The sequence below is a fragment of the Botryllus schlosseri genome, chromosome 4, assembly GCF_051294905.1.
Source record: "Botryllus schlosseri isolate E-star chromosome 4, Bs_hap1, whole genome shotgun sequence".
NCBI classification, from domain to species: Eukaryota; Metazoa; Chordata; class Ascidiacea; order Stolidobranchia; family Styelidae; genus Botryllus; species Botryllus schlosseri.
Genome location: NC_137239.1, coordinates 13,578,016 through 13,596,604, shown reverse-complemented (window position 1 = coordinate 13,596,604; position 18,589 = coordinate 13,578,016). Strand labels below are relative to the sequence as shown.

General features: G+C 40.4%; 1 long non-coding RNA gene and 2 other non-coding genes across 3 annotated transcripts; 1 reads left to right on the top strand and 2 right to left on the bottom strand.

The window, feature by feature from the left end:
- Positions 1-5,960: 5,960 nt before the first annotated feature.
- Positions 5,961-6,042, top strand: Trnal-uag (transfer RNA leucine (anticodon UAG)). Its single transcript has one exon. It is a non-coding gene; the product is annotated as a tRNA-Leu (tRNA).
- Positions 6,043-13,863: 7,821 nt separating this feature from the next.
- Positions 13,864-13,945, bottom strand: Trnal-aag (transfer RNA leucine (anticodon AAG)). Its single transcript has one exon. It is a non-coding gene; the product is annotated as a tRNA-Leu (tRNA).
- Positions 13,946-15,699: 1,754 nt separating this feature from the next.
- LOC145438163 (uncharacterized) lies at positions 15,700-17,219 on the bottom strand. The gene is made up of 4 exons (XR_013914865.1): positions 17,094-17,219; positions 16,861-17,021; positions 16,747-16,774; positions 15,700-15,781 (listed from the first exon to the last, which is right to left on the bottom strand). It is a non-coding gene; the product is annotated as an uncharacterized LOC145438163 (long non-coding RNA).
- Between the last annotated feature and the right edge of the window lie 1,370 nt (positions 17,220-18,589).

The window sequence follows — 18,589 nt, the reverse complement described above, 5'->3', positions numbered from 1 at the left end:
ACTTCGCTATTTGTGGTGTCCAGTCCTTTTATGGTTTTTGTATTTACGAGAAATGTATGCGGTATTCAATCAGACGTTATGAGTCACGTATACATTCCAATATATCCGCTACAATGATGACGTCAGCTAAAAGATTCTATACTCCGACTTCCTTGTGTAGAACATTCCTGAAGGAAATACGAAACAATGCAGTCCTCAAATGAAAAATCTTGTTACACTTCTTCGTTCGCTTAAGTATCACACAAGACAGGTGCTTGATGGATGACTGATTCTTATATTTGAATAGTTGCATTCATCGAAGTTGACAAATTCCTAGTTTTGTATATACAAGGGATGTCAAACGCAACTCGGGTCGCGTGCCGGATAGCGTTAAGACCCCGGGAAATCCCGATCCCGGGATCCCGGGATTTGAAGCAATCCCGATCCCGGGATTAATCCCAATGAAATCCGGGATTTGTAAACAGCATCTACCAAGGCTTACGTAGCGCCATATCTCTTATTGTGGTAATAAAGCAGTGTCACAAACTCGGCTGATTGTCTAAAACAGTGGTCTCAAACATGCGACCCGCGAGAACATTTTCTGCAGCCTGCGTCACAACGTCAGCATTTTGAAATTTCAAGTATTCGCCAATATTTGACTGCAAATTTTTATTTCGGATTTGACAACTTAAAATTCACTCTAAAGCCACTCCAAACACCCGAATCGCTCTCACGTGTCATACGTCCGATAGCTGGGAACTTTTGGCGCAACAGTTTTTACGTTGATATGTTGCAATTGTCGTCTCGTATGGTGTCTAACAGTGTTGGGATCAAGTCACTACCTTCGAGTCACGAGTCATTTCGAGTCATAGCACATTTTGACTCGAGTCAAGTCAAGTCAATCGATTTTCAAAGGTGACTCGAGTCAAGTCAACTCACTCGATTTTTGGAGGTGACTCGAGTCAAGTCGAGTCAAGTTAAGCCAAGTCAAGTCACGAGTCAAGTCACAATTCAAGTTAAGTTGCCTTTTCGAAGTGTGAAGCATAACGTCATTGCATTTTGCTATCTGTCTGAAATACAGATGGCGTGGTCATTGATATTGAACCGATGAACGAATATAGAGCTATACATACACGCAAGAAGGCGCTGTATCGCTAACTATAAACCTCAGTTTATAGTTACCAGCCAAGATAGTGAATAGATACCAATTGATAAGATGCAATACATTACGCATTTACAAATCGATATGATACAATTCGAGCCTGCGCCAATGGTTGAGGACTATATAAACTATATTCGAATTCAGTTTCAATAAAACAATAGGTTTGGTTAAGGTAAAAACAGAGAACAGAGTTTACTTTACTATATTAGTTTATGACAACGTAAGCTGATGTAAGCTTCGATCACTTCGTTTACGGTCAATTTATTTGTGAGAGAACAATGGAGTCTCAGTATAACGCACGATCATTAAATGATTGGTCGCTCTCACGGGTTACACCATCGTTTGGCGAACAATCCGAATATATGTAAGATACAGTGATTATGATCGACAGCGATTACTTGATGACTTGAAATTGACTCGTGCATTTTGCGATTCAATCCACATTTGTGATAGGCCGAGTAAGGTCAAGTCAAGTCATTTAAGCAAAGTGACTCGAGTCAAGTCAAGTCATACAAAAAAGGTGATTCGAATCGGACTCGAGTCAAGTCATGACTCGAGTTATCCCAACACTGGTGTCTAACTGTCTATAACTCATTATTTCGACAACTTATGCCAAGCACAAAAATATTTTTTAATAAAATATTCAAAAATATGACTTTTTCGTGGCAAACGAGAATATTACAATAGTGAATCACATTTTCACAATGTGTATGGACTGCCAGTCTGTGCAAGGTTTGTCAAATAAGGCCTATACTTGGAAATACATATTGTACCTCTATTTTATGCTCGGCCCGCCGCGTCATCAGAAACTACGGAATTGGCCCGCGAGCAAGTTTGAGTTTGAGACCCGTGGCCGAGACGATGATACTCTTGCGGCTCTTATGTTTTGGGTCAATAATACAAGGAATAAATGTTGTATGTATAGCTTGTATGTGTATTTTAATACTTTTCCAATCCCGGGAGATCCCGGGATTGAGAAGCAAGAATCCCGGGAAAATCCCGATCCCGGGATTTCAAATTTGATCCCGAAGTCCCAACCCTAGTGCCGGATTCAAAAGTTTTCACCGCTCGCGGGCCGGACCAATCAAATGATCCAAAATGTTACCTTCAAATTCATACCTTTGTTTTCATTGGAATGCTTTATTAGCAACCGCCGTGCAAAATATCGTATTATATATTACATCACGGATCATATGGGCTCTAGCCCAACACCACCGTTATTCGCAAATAATGGAATCGACAAAATGCGATGATCGGCCGATTGAATGCAGCTGTAAGAAAATATGACAGTCTTTAACGATGATAAAAGTTGGGATATTTCAATGTTCTCCTTGCTTCAACCGTGATGCGTCTTTGGCCCTGCGTACATCTGTGTTGAGGAATATAGGGGATCATTTAAAGAGCTTCTTGGAGGTACAGAACTTCAATATACAATTGAATAGTATATTCATATTGAAACGAACCTGAATATTTCCGGCTGACACTCGTCAGGGGTAATCATCAGTAACTAGTAGAGAATCGGAAAGGACATTATATATAGGCAATCGTATCATAAAATATAACATCACCAGTATGGAATGAAATCTCAAAAAGAGAGCGTTCAACGTATTATTTAAAGATGGTCGGTTACATGAACTATTTCTGTAGACCAAGCGTGCACGTGTTCTGATAAATCTAGGGACATGCTGGTTTATCCATTCCGTAAACGCTCCGATGTTCTTCCTACGTAGCCACAACCACAGTGGTACTTATATTCGTAAACCACATTACTATGTTGAATTGCAGTAAGCACGTTTACGTGTTGAAAGGAGCAGTTGCGTTGTCGTAAAAATCACGTTAGTTTTCACTGTGTCGTAATACTCACAGACAGCGGAAATCAATTTTTTTTCAAAGCGGGTGGAAATAGAACCAATCCAAGGTCGATGGATATATACATATTTGGTTGTTCCTCGGTGTGCTCTGTTGACTTTTTTTGCGTTGAATTGCGGTAATTCCCCCTCTATGCCGCGGTTGCTGACGTGTTCAGGATAACCGTTATCAAGCAATATTTTGCGGATATTGTCAAGTACTAAACTCGGTTTGTTACCCGAACATATCATCAACGCTCTAGGCACGAGGGTGCCTATGAGGCTGATTTTTCTGCGTCGAGGACTAAATGAAGTCCCACGAAGGTATTTTCCAGTGAATGTCGGTTGCCTTAAGACATTTCAAATTGGTTGGTAACTTGGTATTGTGCTTTTAGACCAGGGGTGTCACTCAACCTGGGTCACGGACCAGATTCAGACCTTCAAATCTCTCGCGGGCCGGAACAGTCACATTATTCCAAAATGTTCACTCAAAATCCATGCCCGTTTTGTCCACTTGAATACTCTATTATAGGCTACAGCCTATGGTTCAAAGTATTATATTCTATCAACATTTTTATTTTCAAACGATGGAATTAGCAAACGACGATGAATGGTCGGTTCAATATACAATTATATAAATTGCTAAAACAGTGACTTCAGCAACGATATATACGTTGGCATGACATAATGCTATGCTGGCTTTGTTTTGGTCGTAGTCTGGCAACAATCCCGTGTATGCGTTGTGAGGAATAGGCCTACACGAGATTTAACTGTAGACACAGAAGACGTTGAAATTTGGTTTATCATCATTATATCGCGATTTTTTTGTGGAAGTCGAGGAGCAGTTAAGTCATAAGCAAAAATGAAGTGTGACCACAGATATCTTAGACATATATATGTGTAACAATTATGTTCTGCCTGTAGCATACATACATATACCGGTTTCTAACTGGGGCTTTGATCTCTGTGAACAACTTCGATTAGGATGAATTTCCCACAAAACTCTGAGCTCCGTGTGCACTTTTTCCCTCATCGGAATCACATGTCAACGGCAGAAGCTTGTATAGCTGATGCTCATTTCAGTGAAACCGTAGCACCATTGGCGGATGCTTATAATGTGGCCCATGAAGATACTGGGGGGGGGGGATGAAAGTCTTAAGTACTAAAAATCTCTACATATGTCAAAATTCAAAACATGTGAGGGATAATACAGCCATTTTTCAGAATCCCTTCGCGGGCCGGTTGAATCGTCGGGCGGGCTGGATGCGGATGTCGAATGTTTGACACCCCTGTTTTATACTAAAGCGTCCAAAAATGATAGTGAGTTATTGCGTTATTTTTCGATTGTGAATCGCAGAGACGGTTGAAGCGAGTTTAAGCGAATGAGAAATTGATTACTCTCCGACTCATTCCTGAATATAACTAAAGTATCATCTACATATCGGCGATACAACAATGGTTTGACAGACTCACGCTGGGCGAGAAACGGAGTGTCTTCAAAAGTCCTTCTTTGGTACAAATTTCGTGTTTAAATATTTGTCCTTTAGCACTTCTGGTAAAGTGAGTCTGGTTGCATATTCTCGCAAATAGAATGGCAGATGTGAGTTTATTTTTATGTTAGGTTATGCGGTAGCTCAGTATAAATCGTATATCGTGTATCAGTGCTGTTCCTGCATGCAGTTGCACCAACCCGAATACGTGTGATTACCGTCAAATCATCACCATATACATATTGTATGGTAGGCCTATGACACATTTCCCGCTCCGTACACTCTCAAATGGCGACACGTAAAACCTAATGGATTGAAACATATACAATGATCGGTAGAGCTAATGCAAGTACAGTCATGTCGTTCTCATCAAAAGCAATTCGAAACAATAGCTCCTTAATCAGCAAAAATAAAAACGTTGAAATCTTCGGGTGCGTGATAACTATTTCCTTTTCCTCGTAGATTTGATGGCAAAGATCGGTATTGACTCAACAGGAAATAGTTTTTATGTTGGTGAGTATGACGGTTATCCGTCACATTAAAGATACTTTGGCATGTTTTCGACCCTATCGATTTCATTGCACTTGTTCACAATGTTGTGTGATGATCAAGACTTCGGAAGTGTGTTATTTACAGTCGCGTTCGTGGCTTTGTACTATGTCTCGTGTGCTGCGACATAGCCAATCAAGGTTTCGAGGCTTCCTCAATGGAAAATAGCATCAAAACTAAAGTTCTCGTTAGTAAATTAACTTTCAGTTACGAGAAGGGTATAATGTCAGTACTCGAAAAAAAATCATTTTTTACTACTCGACTCGAATCATTAAAGTTAATACTCGATTCAGATTCGAGTAATCGAATCATTGTGCCCAGCCCTATTTAGCAACAGTCGATATTGCCGATTATGACGCCACTCCGAGTGAAATACAAATTTCAAACCAAAAGGATACGATGCTATGAACTGAATACTCAGATCTCAATAAGCGCAATAATTAGACTTTCATCTCCAAAATTAAATTGCTGAAAGGATCGAGATAGGATTCGCATTAATCGTATTTCCTTTTTGGAAAATGTCGTGTATTATTTTCAGATCCTCAGACCCATAAATCATAACTTGAAGTGAAATCGATATCAAATGTAGAGAGATAGGTTTGAATCCCACCGCTTCATGAATGGGGCAGGCGTTTTTATGTCCTAACTATGCGTATAGGCCCGGTTGATTGCATATATCTTTGGTTACGTCAGATGGTCAGGGTGACGTATTGGGAGATGACGCCGCTTAGTCTACGTGGAATTTTATCCCTAGTCAGTTCGGCGACTTCGGATCAAATCCCGCAGTCGTCATATCCACAGGCCTCTTAGGTCCTGTATGAATTAGTCAGAGATATATTGGATACTATTTTAATTACAAATCATACGCCAGTATTCACTCCTTGCTTATGGGAATATTGCTAAAAATAAGGTAATACTCATTTGTAGGGGCGTGGTAGCGTGGCCGAGTGGTCTAAGGCGCTGGTTTTAGGCACCAGTCATTTCGATGGCGTGGGTTCGAATCCCACCGCTGCCAGTCTTTTTAAGATTTCCTTCCATTAGTGCTAGCAGTTTCAGACAGCGGCGGATTTTATACAGCATTCGACTTCATTATTTTGAGTCCATGTTCGTGATTATCGGAACGCAGTATATCCGTGAATATCATTATTCTTAGGTAACTGTCCGAATCTACGGTATATCTTGTTTCATTTGGTATAGTCGTTTCGGGGGACGGATTCCGAGTCCAACATCTATCATTTTGAAGTCATTCACCCCATACCTTATTTTTCGTAATACATTAGATTGGGTTTAAACAAATCAAACCAATATCGACGCAACATATCGATTGTTGCAACGTCTGTATGAAATGCCGATCGGATCTCTAATATTTCTTGCGCATTTGCAATTCATCAATTCGTATTATCACAGTGCTTCCAATTAGCGAGAATCGCTTGAAAAGCGGCAAGCGATCTCTCGCATATCAGTTGTTATTCATTCGTATGCCAAATGGTGTGATTGCAATCACCTGATTCGTTATAGTAGTAAGAGTTCATTTGCATATGAATATGTATTCATGGGCGATAGCAGACTCGCAAATGGATAGCATAGCCGGACTCGTTACAGAGGAAACGACATATTTCTGTCTTTTCGAGTTATACCGGCGTGCGAAAGTGTAGCTTATGGCCGCTTACATCTACCATACGCATAAGTTCGTCAACAATTTTTGTAAGTGATGTTACTGCTATCAGTGTACCACACTAGATTTACATGTCATGAGTTTCTGTTGTGATTCCCAGATAATCTCGTGTGTATGTCGTTCAGTCATCAATGATTATAGGCAACCAGCCTCTCAGACGACAATCGATATAAAGAAACTGGGCATATCATTGGTACATCAAAGCTGTTTAAAAGGATAATTCATCAAACGTAATTAGAATATTAACGCCGGAGTATTTCCACGCATCAAAAACTAACACTTGAGAGGTTGGGCAATTTGGGAAAGTATGGAAAAAGTATCAAATATGGTATGGAGGAATGTTGCTGTAGTATGGAAAATTGGTAAATATAGTATAAAACGATTGGGGCGGGTATGGAGTATGGAAAATTCTCATTCTATTCCTTATCGTAGCGTGACCTACTTATCCCGACTGTGGACTGGCCTAGACCGTTTAGGCGTAGGCTAAGCTCATATTCCCTTGCAAGTCCTCGTCGAGATTGTTAGCAAAGCGACGGAAGATATTGATTTTATGGGATTATTATAGCATTTGCGTGCTCCTATTGATACATTAGGGGACATTTACAAAGTCATCATGTACTCCAGCATTGTGGCATAATGTGACCTGAGTCGCCGCTAGTTGCCGTGTACATTAATATATCACTTCATTAAAATGTATAGGGTTGGAATTGACAATATGACGTCACGTAACGTCATAAGGTCATGTTCACGTTCACACAAAATCTTTCAAAAAGTTTCGCGTTCACACGAACTTGAACCATTCAGAGATTCGCACTTCGCACCCTCCATCGTATTGTGTATATATTGGGCTACGTCATATGGTTCGGGGTCACACCATCGCATGCCTCTTGGTCTACATGGAATTTCGTTACCAGTCAGTTCGGCTACATCGAATTAAATCCCACAGTCGTCATATCCACTGGCTTCGTGGTTGCTGTATTAATAAGTCGGTATATATTGAACATTATTTTATTAACCCTTTGTAACCGGCCGGCCTACTGACCAAAATTTTACTGCATACACATAGAAAACGATAAAATGTCATCCATATGGCTCAAATCGACGCCCAATATGTTGTCGTCAACCTGAAGTAGCCGCCTAGCGGTCTGAGATACTCTCACGGCTCAGACGCCAGAGGGAATAGCGTTATGCGAGAAAATGTTTGCGATTTCTTGAAAATAAATTACAATTTTGTTCTTCTATATCTCCTGACGTCATACCTAGGCCCCCTCTTAGTATATGACCACCTGATTGCCTTCCGCATGAATCTCTACGTTCCAACGAGACATTACATGCTACCATAGCGCTTCATAGCCCAGCGCTACGATCTTGGAAAGGTAGTGATGATGAGCACAATCACGCGGCCGCCGCCGATGAGTAATCGATTACGTAATCTCGTATTCTCGTTGAAGGCAACGCGCGTCCAGTTGTGCAGAACATAGGAACTGCCTTGGCAATGCTGCCGTTAGTCTAGGCCTACATCTCCATGCTATTGAAGTGTTATCAACCCCAGTTGCTTGTTATATGTAACTTGCAGCTGCAAGGAATCCGTAAGTATACACATATTGCCTTATTCGATACTGCCCAGTGCCCATATACGCTCGGGAAGTCATTTCACGTGATACATTGCTTTATTTCGCATCAATTTGAACTGTATTCTACACGGCTAATGCTCCATGTATGATCAACAGTAGTCATACAAGCCAACAGTAACTTCGTGTGCCATCTAAAACAGATATATAACTGCCTCTATATGATGTTGTTATCACAGGCTCGGGTACAAAAATAGCCTAACTCGCACGCTTATTTGTGCGGTGTTAGGGCTGGTGTCGGCTTTCTTATACAAAACTAAGCTCCATGATATGGATATTGATGGATATGCCAGGATAATGGCTAACTATATGTATAATTTGCTACTGCCTGAAGCAATTGTACATCTGTTTGAAACCGCAACGAGTCAGGTCATCTTACGCAGCCATGATTTTCACGTAATAAGGTATGCTTCTTTCACGTCAATTTGAAACATCTTCTACGTGCTAATCTTCGATATAAGGACTTTCATAGAATAGTATGACCAACAACAAGTCATAGAAGATAACTGTAATCGGTTATATGAAGTCTAGAACGGAAGATACAATGGTTTATATTTCAGGCGGTCACTCACGCGAACATCATTACAAATTCAATTTTGCGGGAAACCTTTTTGCGTGTTCAATCTGCATTTCAAGCAGGATATACATTGCAACATTAGGTTATACATGGTCTGATGTATGCGTATTTATAAGAGCTATACATACCAACCGATTGCAATCGTTTATGACCAATACAGGTCTAGCTATCTTGGATTAAATATAGACTCCTGTGTGTTAAACAGTCGCGGTCTAGTATACTAGACCGCCGGTCGCAAAGGGTTCTGACCACTGTTCACTCCTTGCTTTGGAATATTGAGAGAATAATGGGCATATAGTAACGGCAGAGACGAGTGGTGGCGTGACCAAGTGGTCTGAGGCGCTGGTTTTAGGCAACGGTCATGTCGATGGCGTGGGCTGATTTCGATATTTCCATTCGGGGCTGCATATCGCAGGCGGTGGCGCATTTCTACAGGAATCTATGTTATTTTGAGAAGAAGTTCGGGATTATATGAAATCCGTAATATCAGAGTATATCATTATGTTCAGGTAAACCGTGCGGATCTACGGTAAAACTGATTTCATTTGCCTCGTTTAACATTTTGAAATCATTTACTTATACATAGGAATCATTCCTTAATATTTGTAAGATACGAGACTGGGTTTACACGAATCAAACCACTATCGGCGCAACAGTGCGATTGACCACAGATAACAAAGTAACAAAGAAGCAGGTTATTTCGACTAAACTGACTTTCGGCAGCAGCAATGTAATTGCCGTTAGTCCCTACTCAGGGCTACCGTTTCCGTTGATGATATCGCAACTACCGAACCAATACATCTCTAAGTCCCATATATTATAACTGTAAACGACTGTCATGCGCGAAAGCATAAGTAGGCCGCACGCAAACCAAAACCGTGACGGCACACACGGGCACAGGCAATCTGCGAGGCACGTGTTCTCAGAACCCGCATATTGAGGTCGGCGCGCTCGCGCTTCAGTCGTAAGATAGACAATTGGCTCCATTTCGCTTCATTTATTCTTTCTATTTCTTATTGAACCGCAGTATCATTTGAACCTGGTAAATCTACAAGTTTCTGACCACTATTACTACTATTTGGCTGTTCTGTGCTATAAAGAAAACTCCTTGGATCTGCGTGTGTGATCAGGATTGCAAGAGTGTACTCAGAGCGGTCATTAGTCAGTGACTAGTGCGTACAACAGGAACTGTAAGCTGTAGCGTCGACTCCAATCAAGCACTATACCAGCGTGTCTTGCAACAAGCCGTTGCAGCGACCGTTACAGTCAGAAACTTTACCAGTTACAAAGTTGAAAGTCATGGAAGCTGCAGCAACGCCAGAGAAAGCTGACTGCTCAGCCGTACAAAGTAAAACCGTGGCAACGTCAGAGACAAGTGCTGACTGCCAAGCTCCACCCAGTTCGGAAAATGTTGAAGACGTACGTGGAAGTGTCAAGGAAGAAAATGTGGACCAGAGCCCCGCGAAGAGCAAGTCAGTGGGTTCTGATGTTCCAACCAGTAGTGACGGCACTTTCCATGGATTCGATCAGAGATTGGTTGAACTTGAACGTCAGTTCCGTGAAACGAAAGGAGAAGTTGAAAGATGTTTTGATGCAACTGAGAATGTTATGGCGATATGCGCAAATAAAGAGGAAGTGCGCGAAGCAATGAAAAGAGTTATGTGTCATCGAGATGAATTGAAGAAAATTACTGGAGAGATTGTTTCGAAGTTCGCCAAGAATACGGAAACAAAAGATTTCACCGACAGTCTGAGGTTGGTTGAAATAGATTTCAAAAGAATTCGGCAAGCCGTTGCGGACTTCATGATGCTTCCATCCGAAAATGGATCCGTCCGTAGCCGAGCAAGATCTGGAGCCGGCTCGAGATCGAGTCGACATTCACAAAACAGTCGCACCAGCCTCGCCAGTAACAAAGAGCTACGTCATGCAAGCATAAGGGAAGCAGCCGCTTTGGAAGTAAAACTGGAATTTTCAGGGCAAAAAGCTGAAGTGAAAAAAAAGTTAGTTGAAGATGAAGCAGAGATGAAAAGACAAGAAGTTGAAATGAAAAAGAAGTTAGTTGAAGATGAAGCAGAGATGGAAAGACTTGAAGCTGAAAGGAAAAAGAAGCTAGTTGAAGATGAAGCAAAGTTGTCGCAATTGGCTCTGGAGAGTCAACTTGCTGAAAAACGAGCCGTGATCAAGGCTTGTGAGCAAATTGAAAGGGAGGAAAACGAAAACCTCTTTGGTTTTGATGACGATGAAGATGTCGTACGTGAAGAGCCAAGTTATAGAGATATACGGAGTAAGGTTCCCGTGTTGAATTCGGAAGACAAGGTACAAGAGTTTATTAGTAGTAACGCACGCGTTTGCCCTGAAGTAAGGCAATGTAATGTCAAATCTAGTGAACCCGTATCCTACGGCTCAGTTGTTGATAAAACCCCTGTGCAAATGAACAATGTCCCACATATTGAACCGGAAGAAACCAGCCGAAACACATTTGTAAAGATGCCCGTTAATCATTCAATTGATATACCAATTGACAGTCAGTATAACATGAAACCGTTGACACGAATACCCGATATAAAAGTTTGGGTTTTTGATGGCGATGAAACTAATTATATGGAATGGGAAAATTCGTTTAAAGCGTTAGTTGAAGATAGAGTGTATTGTGTTCATGAAAAGATGAATTTGTTGAAACAACATCTTGGTCCGGGCCCGTTGAAAGTTGTGAAATGTTATTTTTTGCGTGGTACCGAGGAATCTTATCGAAAAGCAATAAGTGACTTGCGAAGTAGGTATGGAAGCCCTGTCGTTGTTGGGCAGGCCTTTCTTGATAAATTGAAAGCTTGGCGTCATATAAAGGAAAATGATAGACTTGGGCTGCAAGAATTCTCTGATTTCTTGGAGCAAGTTTTTGTGAACAAACAGTTTGTGCCAGAGTTGGGCACTCTTGATTACTCGTCAAATCATGTGTACGTGGTGAAAAAGTTACCTCCGTCACTTATTGATAAGTGGTGTTGTAAAGTGTCGAAGTACAAGGCACAGATGAATGATGTAAATTGCTACCCTCCATTTAAGTATTTTGTGTCATTTGTGAGGGATCAATCTGAACGTCGAAATATGCCAGAATTCAGAATGTTGGATGAAAACCGAAATAGTAATGTCACGCAATCTGGTCAAAAGTTTGGCTGTGACAGGCCATGTGTTTCATTTGGAACTAATGTTATGTCAGGCGAATATAATTGCATGTTTTGTGGAAAGAATGATCACCATATCCCAGATTGTGTGGATTTTGAAAATTTACCGTTTTCTGAACGAATATCGTTTATGCGTGACAAGTTTTTATGTTATGGATGTGGGGACAGATGTACTAGAATGCACCACGGTAAAGATTGTCCAAACCGCGTAGTTTGTAGGAAATGTGGAAAGTTACATTTAACTAGCTTGCATCCGTGCTCTGCTCCTGTTGTTTCGAATTGTATTGAAGTGTCCGAGCATAACACTGTAGGTGATTAATGATAGTACAATTTGTGATTTGGTCTCAGATTATCCTTGTCTGTTTTGTATTATCGCTGTATGATGTATGTTATTAGCATTTGCCCGTCTTTGTTGCCTGTTAGGGTCTATTTCTCCTTTTGTGTTCGATGCAATGCTTGTAAAAGTGGAGCCACATTGTTTACGAAAATAGTTGTAAAGACATTTTGTGTTGCACAAAAATGTCCTTAAGGGGGGAGTGTAAACGACTGTCATGCGCGAAAGCATAAGTAGGCCGCACGCAAACCAAAACCGTGACGGCACACACGGGCACAGGCAATCTGCGAGGCACGTGTTCTCAGAACCCGCATATTGAGGTCGGCGCGCTCGCGCTTCAGTCGTAAGATAGACAATTGGCTCCATTTCGCTTCATTTATTCTTTCTATTTCTTATTGAACCGCAGTATCATTCGAACCTGGTAAATCTACAAGTTTCTGACCACTATTACTACTATTTGGCTGTTCTGTGCTATAAAGAAACCTCCTTGGATCTGCGTGTGTGATCAGGATTGCAAGAGTGTACTCAGAGCGGTCATTAGTCAGTGACTAGTGCGTACAACAGGAACTGTAAGCTGTAGCGTCGACTCCAATCAAGCACTATACCAGCGTGTCTTGCAACAAGCCGTTGCAGCGACCGTTACAATAACGATTCTGATATACCTATAGGGTTGCATTTAAAACAAAAATCAATTTGAAACAAACATGTTTAAAACAAGGCCCTTGTTTAAAAATGTTTTTTATTGTTTTTATTCAAGCCATGACGTCACGAATAGTCAAATGTGACGTCATAGGGGATTGAGATTGACGATTGCAAATATAGGGTAAATATAGCTCCTTTGAAGAAATATGTGCACTATCGCTGTTGAACCGACTATTTTGAAGATTCCAACCATCCAATATCAATATACGTTGGCTATATCGGGTGGTAATTGTCCGTAGGTTGATGCAAAATGTTTTTTGAAAAGTATTTACACAATTATGGCATCATTTTACAATTAAAAAAAAAACATGTTTTAACCGAAGTGTTTTGAAACACCATTTGTTTTGGATGCAACCCAAGCTATACACCTGTCACACATCTCCACACATTCCGCTACTAATTTAAATATAAATATAACATAATATAAATAGTACATAGAACAGCTGAAAACAGTTCGCTCGTACAACACTGTTTATTACGTTATAGCTTGGTTGAGTGGTGTTTGAAGATGATTTTTATTATACCTAGGAGTGCGTCAGTCTGGGTAGGAATTCTCCCACTACCGTGTGAAGTACTGGTGATAAAGCTACCACCATAGGCAGCTATGAATTCAATATTCAGTATTCGTTCTATGATAATTGCGAAAATCGAATAAATGTTAATTCACCCCAAAATTCATCGGTACCACCATTAAAGTTGAAAATTTGATTATCTGATAAGCAAATAACGATGACCGACTGGCAGCGGTGGGATTCGAACCCACGCCATCGAAATGACTGGTGCCTTAAACCAGCGCCTTAGACCGCTCGGCCACGCTACCACAGCGCGATAACTTCGTTTGCTTTCTATCAAAATTTACGTGTCCAGGTTGTTGATTGAATCCGAAAGATATCCATGCACGTTTGCAGGATCACAAATCTCACGATTCGTGAGTGACCAAAGTGATGATTGCGTCCATTCCTCGTCCAAGGTAATGCAATGACACAAAATTTTCAATATTTCGCCAGACACTCTAGCCTCAGAGAAATGCTGGTAAGCGTTGCAGTTATAATTCGATAGTTGGGCAACACTTCGGGTGATAACTACCCCCTAATGAGAACGAGTACTTCGACGCGTTTGCGTTGCAATCACTGATCGAGGTCAAATCTGCAACCGGTCATGCTTGTATAAATGTATGTATATGGTGAACTTGACTCTGAAGTTTTTTAGCCCCACGCTGCGCCCGACGTCTATCATGGACTCACTCTTTCGCGCCACAGCACGGGTGAAATTTACATTGTTATTTGTTATTTGTAAAACTGTAAATGAAATTCCTATTCCGTTGGATGGATAATGTAGTTGACTCTGTCACCTTGAATTGAACTTAAAGTTATTATCGGAAGACTGTTCTATAACCGCTACCCTGATAACGTCTCTTTGATATTCTCTCAAAATATACTTCGTGGATCACGGATTATAACGTTTGAATATGGCACACAATTAGGCAGGTGAATTCACGCATTCAAAGGTGTAAGGCGTTCATCAATTTTATGGCTGCGTATCTGAGTGATTTAAGATTCGAGCGTTATCCGCAAATATTATGTTGTTAATCATTGTCATCTGCTCAAGACACTTATGTCTGACGTAAAGAACAGATATAGTAGGATGTCGATACGACCAAATACGGTGTATGCATTTATAAGACGCTTTTATGGTGTACCTGGCCTAAGCGAGCTATAATTACCTCGGATACATCTGGTCAATAAAACATATCGTACGACAGGAATAACCATGCGTAGATCCGTAAATGGACATTCCAAATTAGAGTAGGATAAGTTCCATTCGGCTATGCTTCATAAATATTGTCGCTGGTGATTATATACAGGACGTGTTAGTAAAAATGTTTGACATTTGCTGTCACAATAGGCCTACATATTTCGCAAAGGCCACTGTCATGACAATCCATACGTTAAAGAATAAGTGCAATTTGCAGTTTCTAGTTTGGAGAGGCAATATAATTCGAGACTAATTCGTTGGATGGAGAATATCTGAAAATGGACCGTGCATACGGAGGTACGTTTGAGTTTCGCTCGACTCATTCCGTGTCTCTACAGTCTATACCAGTGGTTCTCCACCGGGTGTCCACGGACCCCTAGAGGTCCGCGAATCCTCCAAATTGCAAAATGTCCGAAAAACTCATTTTTTTTTTAGAGAAATCACGAAGCAGTTTCGCTTCATTTCTGGTAAAACTTCAGGACTCGCGTAAACAGAATAACCACCTGATATGAATTATTCTACTTTGCAAACTCGTTTCGATCGCAAAATTGCCAGTAGCCTTTTGATACAAATATATTTCGGTCGATATTTCAAGACTTCCGACGTGGAAAATATTACCGAAGATATAACATTCGTTGATAAATTAATTCTAAAGTGACAAGTATCGTAAATTTCAGTAATCAAAAAATTCATCTTTCATTACTCAATTTAAATCATTAAAATTGTAACTATATAATTCAGATATCAGTTCTCGAATCATTGTGCCCATTCCTACTGATATTCCTCCCTGCAGTACTACAGCGATTGATAAAACAAGTCTTAATGCGGCAAATGATAATTTATTCACGAATTTCCGTCAAAGTGCCGTGTCCAAAACGCCGATGACTTTAATCTCCACGATCTGAAAATGAGGTGGAAAATGCATGAGGATAATTCAGAAATTCACAAGGTCGCAAACATTATATAATTTATTTTTCACGCTTTACTGAATATTGTTTTGAATGTTGTAAAGATTGGTTTGGTCATAGATTTATTTGAAAACGAAACCGGTGATCAATAAAATGGAAAGTTTGTGATGATACTAAAAGGTCATGGAATATTCTTGATTTGGGAATTGTTATCTCGAAAACGAGACTATAACGCTGAAAAACGTAATTCAATGAATTCGGTAATGAAAAATAAGGTTATCACGGAATAGATTATAGAATCAAGGATTTTAGTCTACTAATCGCATAATTTTGATTAACTTGGTAATTCACCAGGTATTCAATTGTACGCTGACCACAGTGATGTGCTTGAATCAGTACTTATTAGAGCTGGTCAAAAAAATTCCGCGTTGATACTCAAGTAGAGGCAGAAGTAGATAAAGAAGTAATTCCTCAAATTTCTACTTAATTACAGGTAAAAGTAGCCATCAAAATATGTCAGGACTGCTACAAGTTGATGAAGTGGATTTAAGGAATGAACGGCCTGACAAGTGCTTCAGTATGTATGGTCTCTTAACTTAGAAGTGGCCGACTTGTGGCGCACGGCTCGCAGATAATAGGGGGTGGCTATTTTCGAACTTACAAATTGTATCTTCTCGGCAAACTTAAATTCACTAATGACAAAGCCAAAGCCAAAGTAGAAGTTGAAGTAGAATAAAAGCATAATCGATTAAACAAATTGTGCATTTGGGCAAAAACTAAATGAGAAATTCCAAATGTTAAAAATATATTTCGTCGCCGATCATCTCCGGTAGCAATGCGTAGGTGGGTACAGAGTATCTATTAGGAGGCCTACTGTGGCTGATAAATAGCTTCTGCCTTTAAAAGCATTTCGAAGAACACTTTCATTGGCACTCCCATCTCAAACCATTTTACTTACCGGCGAAAGCTTCATCGAAGTCCATGTCCTATAAAAAGGAAAAACAAGTTCTTAATCGTCATTTAAAATATGATAATTTTTAACAGATTGCTTCCGAATTTAATTTTGAATTACCTGATCCATATCTTCGCGCATTTCCCGGTTCTCAACGTCACGGTCGCCGTAGCGTCTGCGAGAATAGTAGCGCCGCCTGCGTCGACCCCAAAGGGCGTTGGTCTCCATTGCAAGTCCGACGACAACGAGAAGGATGAGAACAGTTTTGATTTGCATGTTAGCTGAATAGAAAACCATGTAATTGACTACCACGATGTGCCTTTATAGAACCGACGACTGTTCTCATTACTTACCTTGTATCGTTCAATGTGCGACGAATGCTAATGATCGATGTGATGTTCAGGGATCGTCGGCGCCTTATATAGTCTGCCGAAGCGATCCCACGATCACGTTAGAATTTCCGAAACAATTTCCTGTCGTTGTTAGCTTCCTTTCCATTACAATAGCAGTCATTCAGATGATACTTAACGAACGAAAAACGATGTGTTACACAAGCCGGATGCCCTTTAGTGTTCTCCATAAGGCATCTGTCGGTGATTGTTAAAACGGTTATTTTCATCCTATCAACTATCATTGTATCATCGAATATTAAGAATCATAAGTTGATGACGCTCTTACAGTGAACCTTGGTAAGAAGGTTGCGATGCAATGCGATGATACCCAATAATAGAAGTCATGTGCAAAATCTCTTGTCCACGCCTACAGTTGGAACTGAATGTGGATAGCAAAAGTATTGCATCTCTTTCGAGAACTTAAAAAGGTTGGTAGGCTACTGGTGATTTTTTGAGAATTTGCCATCTTACACGCAACATGAGAAAGGGTACCGAGCCCTGGTAGGGACGGTACCGCATGTAGAACGTTTACCCAAATGGTATTTCTGTAAAATAATGCTACAATTACATTAAAGGTCAACTGCATCTTAAAAATGACTTTGCCTTATATCGTACGTTATGTGGTTAGGAATATGAATAAAATGATAAAAATTGAAATTACATGATAGTTTTCAAGTAATTTAAATTATAAATCGAAAAGCTGAAAAACGGATATGAAATCATTCAGCTATGAAATGACGTCATGTGAGTGACACGGCTAAAGTCCTGGTATAGCTCAGTATGGTAAACAGATAGTTATTAGTGTTGGGATTGATTTTGATACAGGATTTGATTGTGAATATGGAAGGTATGAAGAAGATGAGGCACGGAGGTACATCTGGTGTCGCGTATGGTTGCTCGATTACGCGATATTCGGTACCCAAAGTGTCTTTTCATCGCTGTCCAAACCCTATTGCTGGAGAGGATTATGAAGACTGTGAAAGTGCTTTCCAATCCCTGTCAACTGATGATAGCTTCCACCCAACAGAGTTAGATGGCGAGTCAGAGTGAGTACTTGAACAGTGTAATCATATTTGTACCAAGTCTTCACCAAGATATTGATTTGCAGGCATTCAGATTCAGAGGAATGTCTGGAGATTAGCAAGAAGACCCAGTTTGTGATTGTTGACAGAAATAAGCTGGTGAGCATTTTTCAACATTGTCCAATGTGTCAATCAGAGTCGGACGTGCAAGAGTCTGGTTTAGGTAGCACACTGAGAATCAAGCAAGACTGCACAAACTGCTCATACTCCAGATTTTGATTTACGGCCATTACGGGCAGTGTAGATGCCGTTACACATCCTTTAAAGATGAAATAGCCTAGACTTGACTGTATCAAAAAGAAACAAACTGCTCCAGCATTCAGCATATATACATGATACATATAGGCCTAAATTTAAGTTACAATGAATAGCATC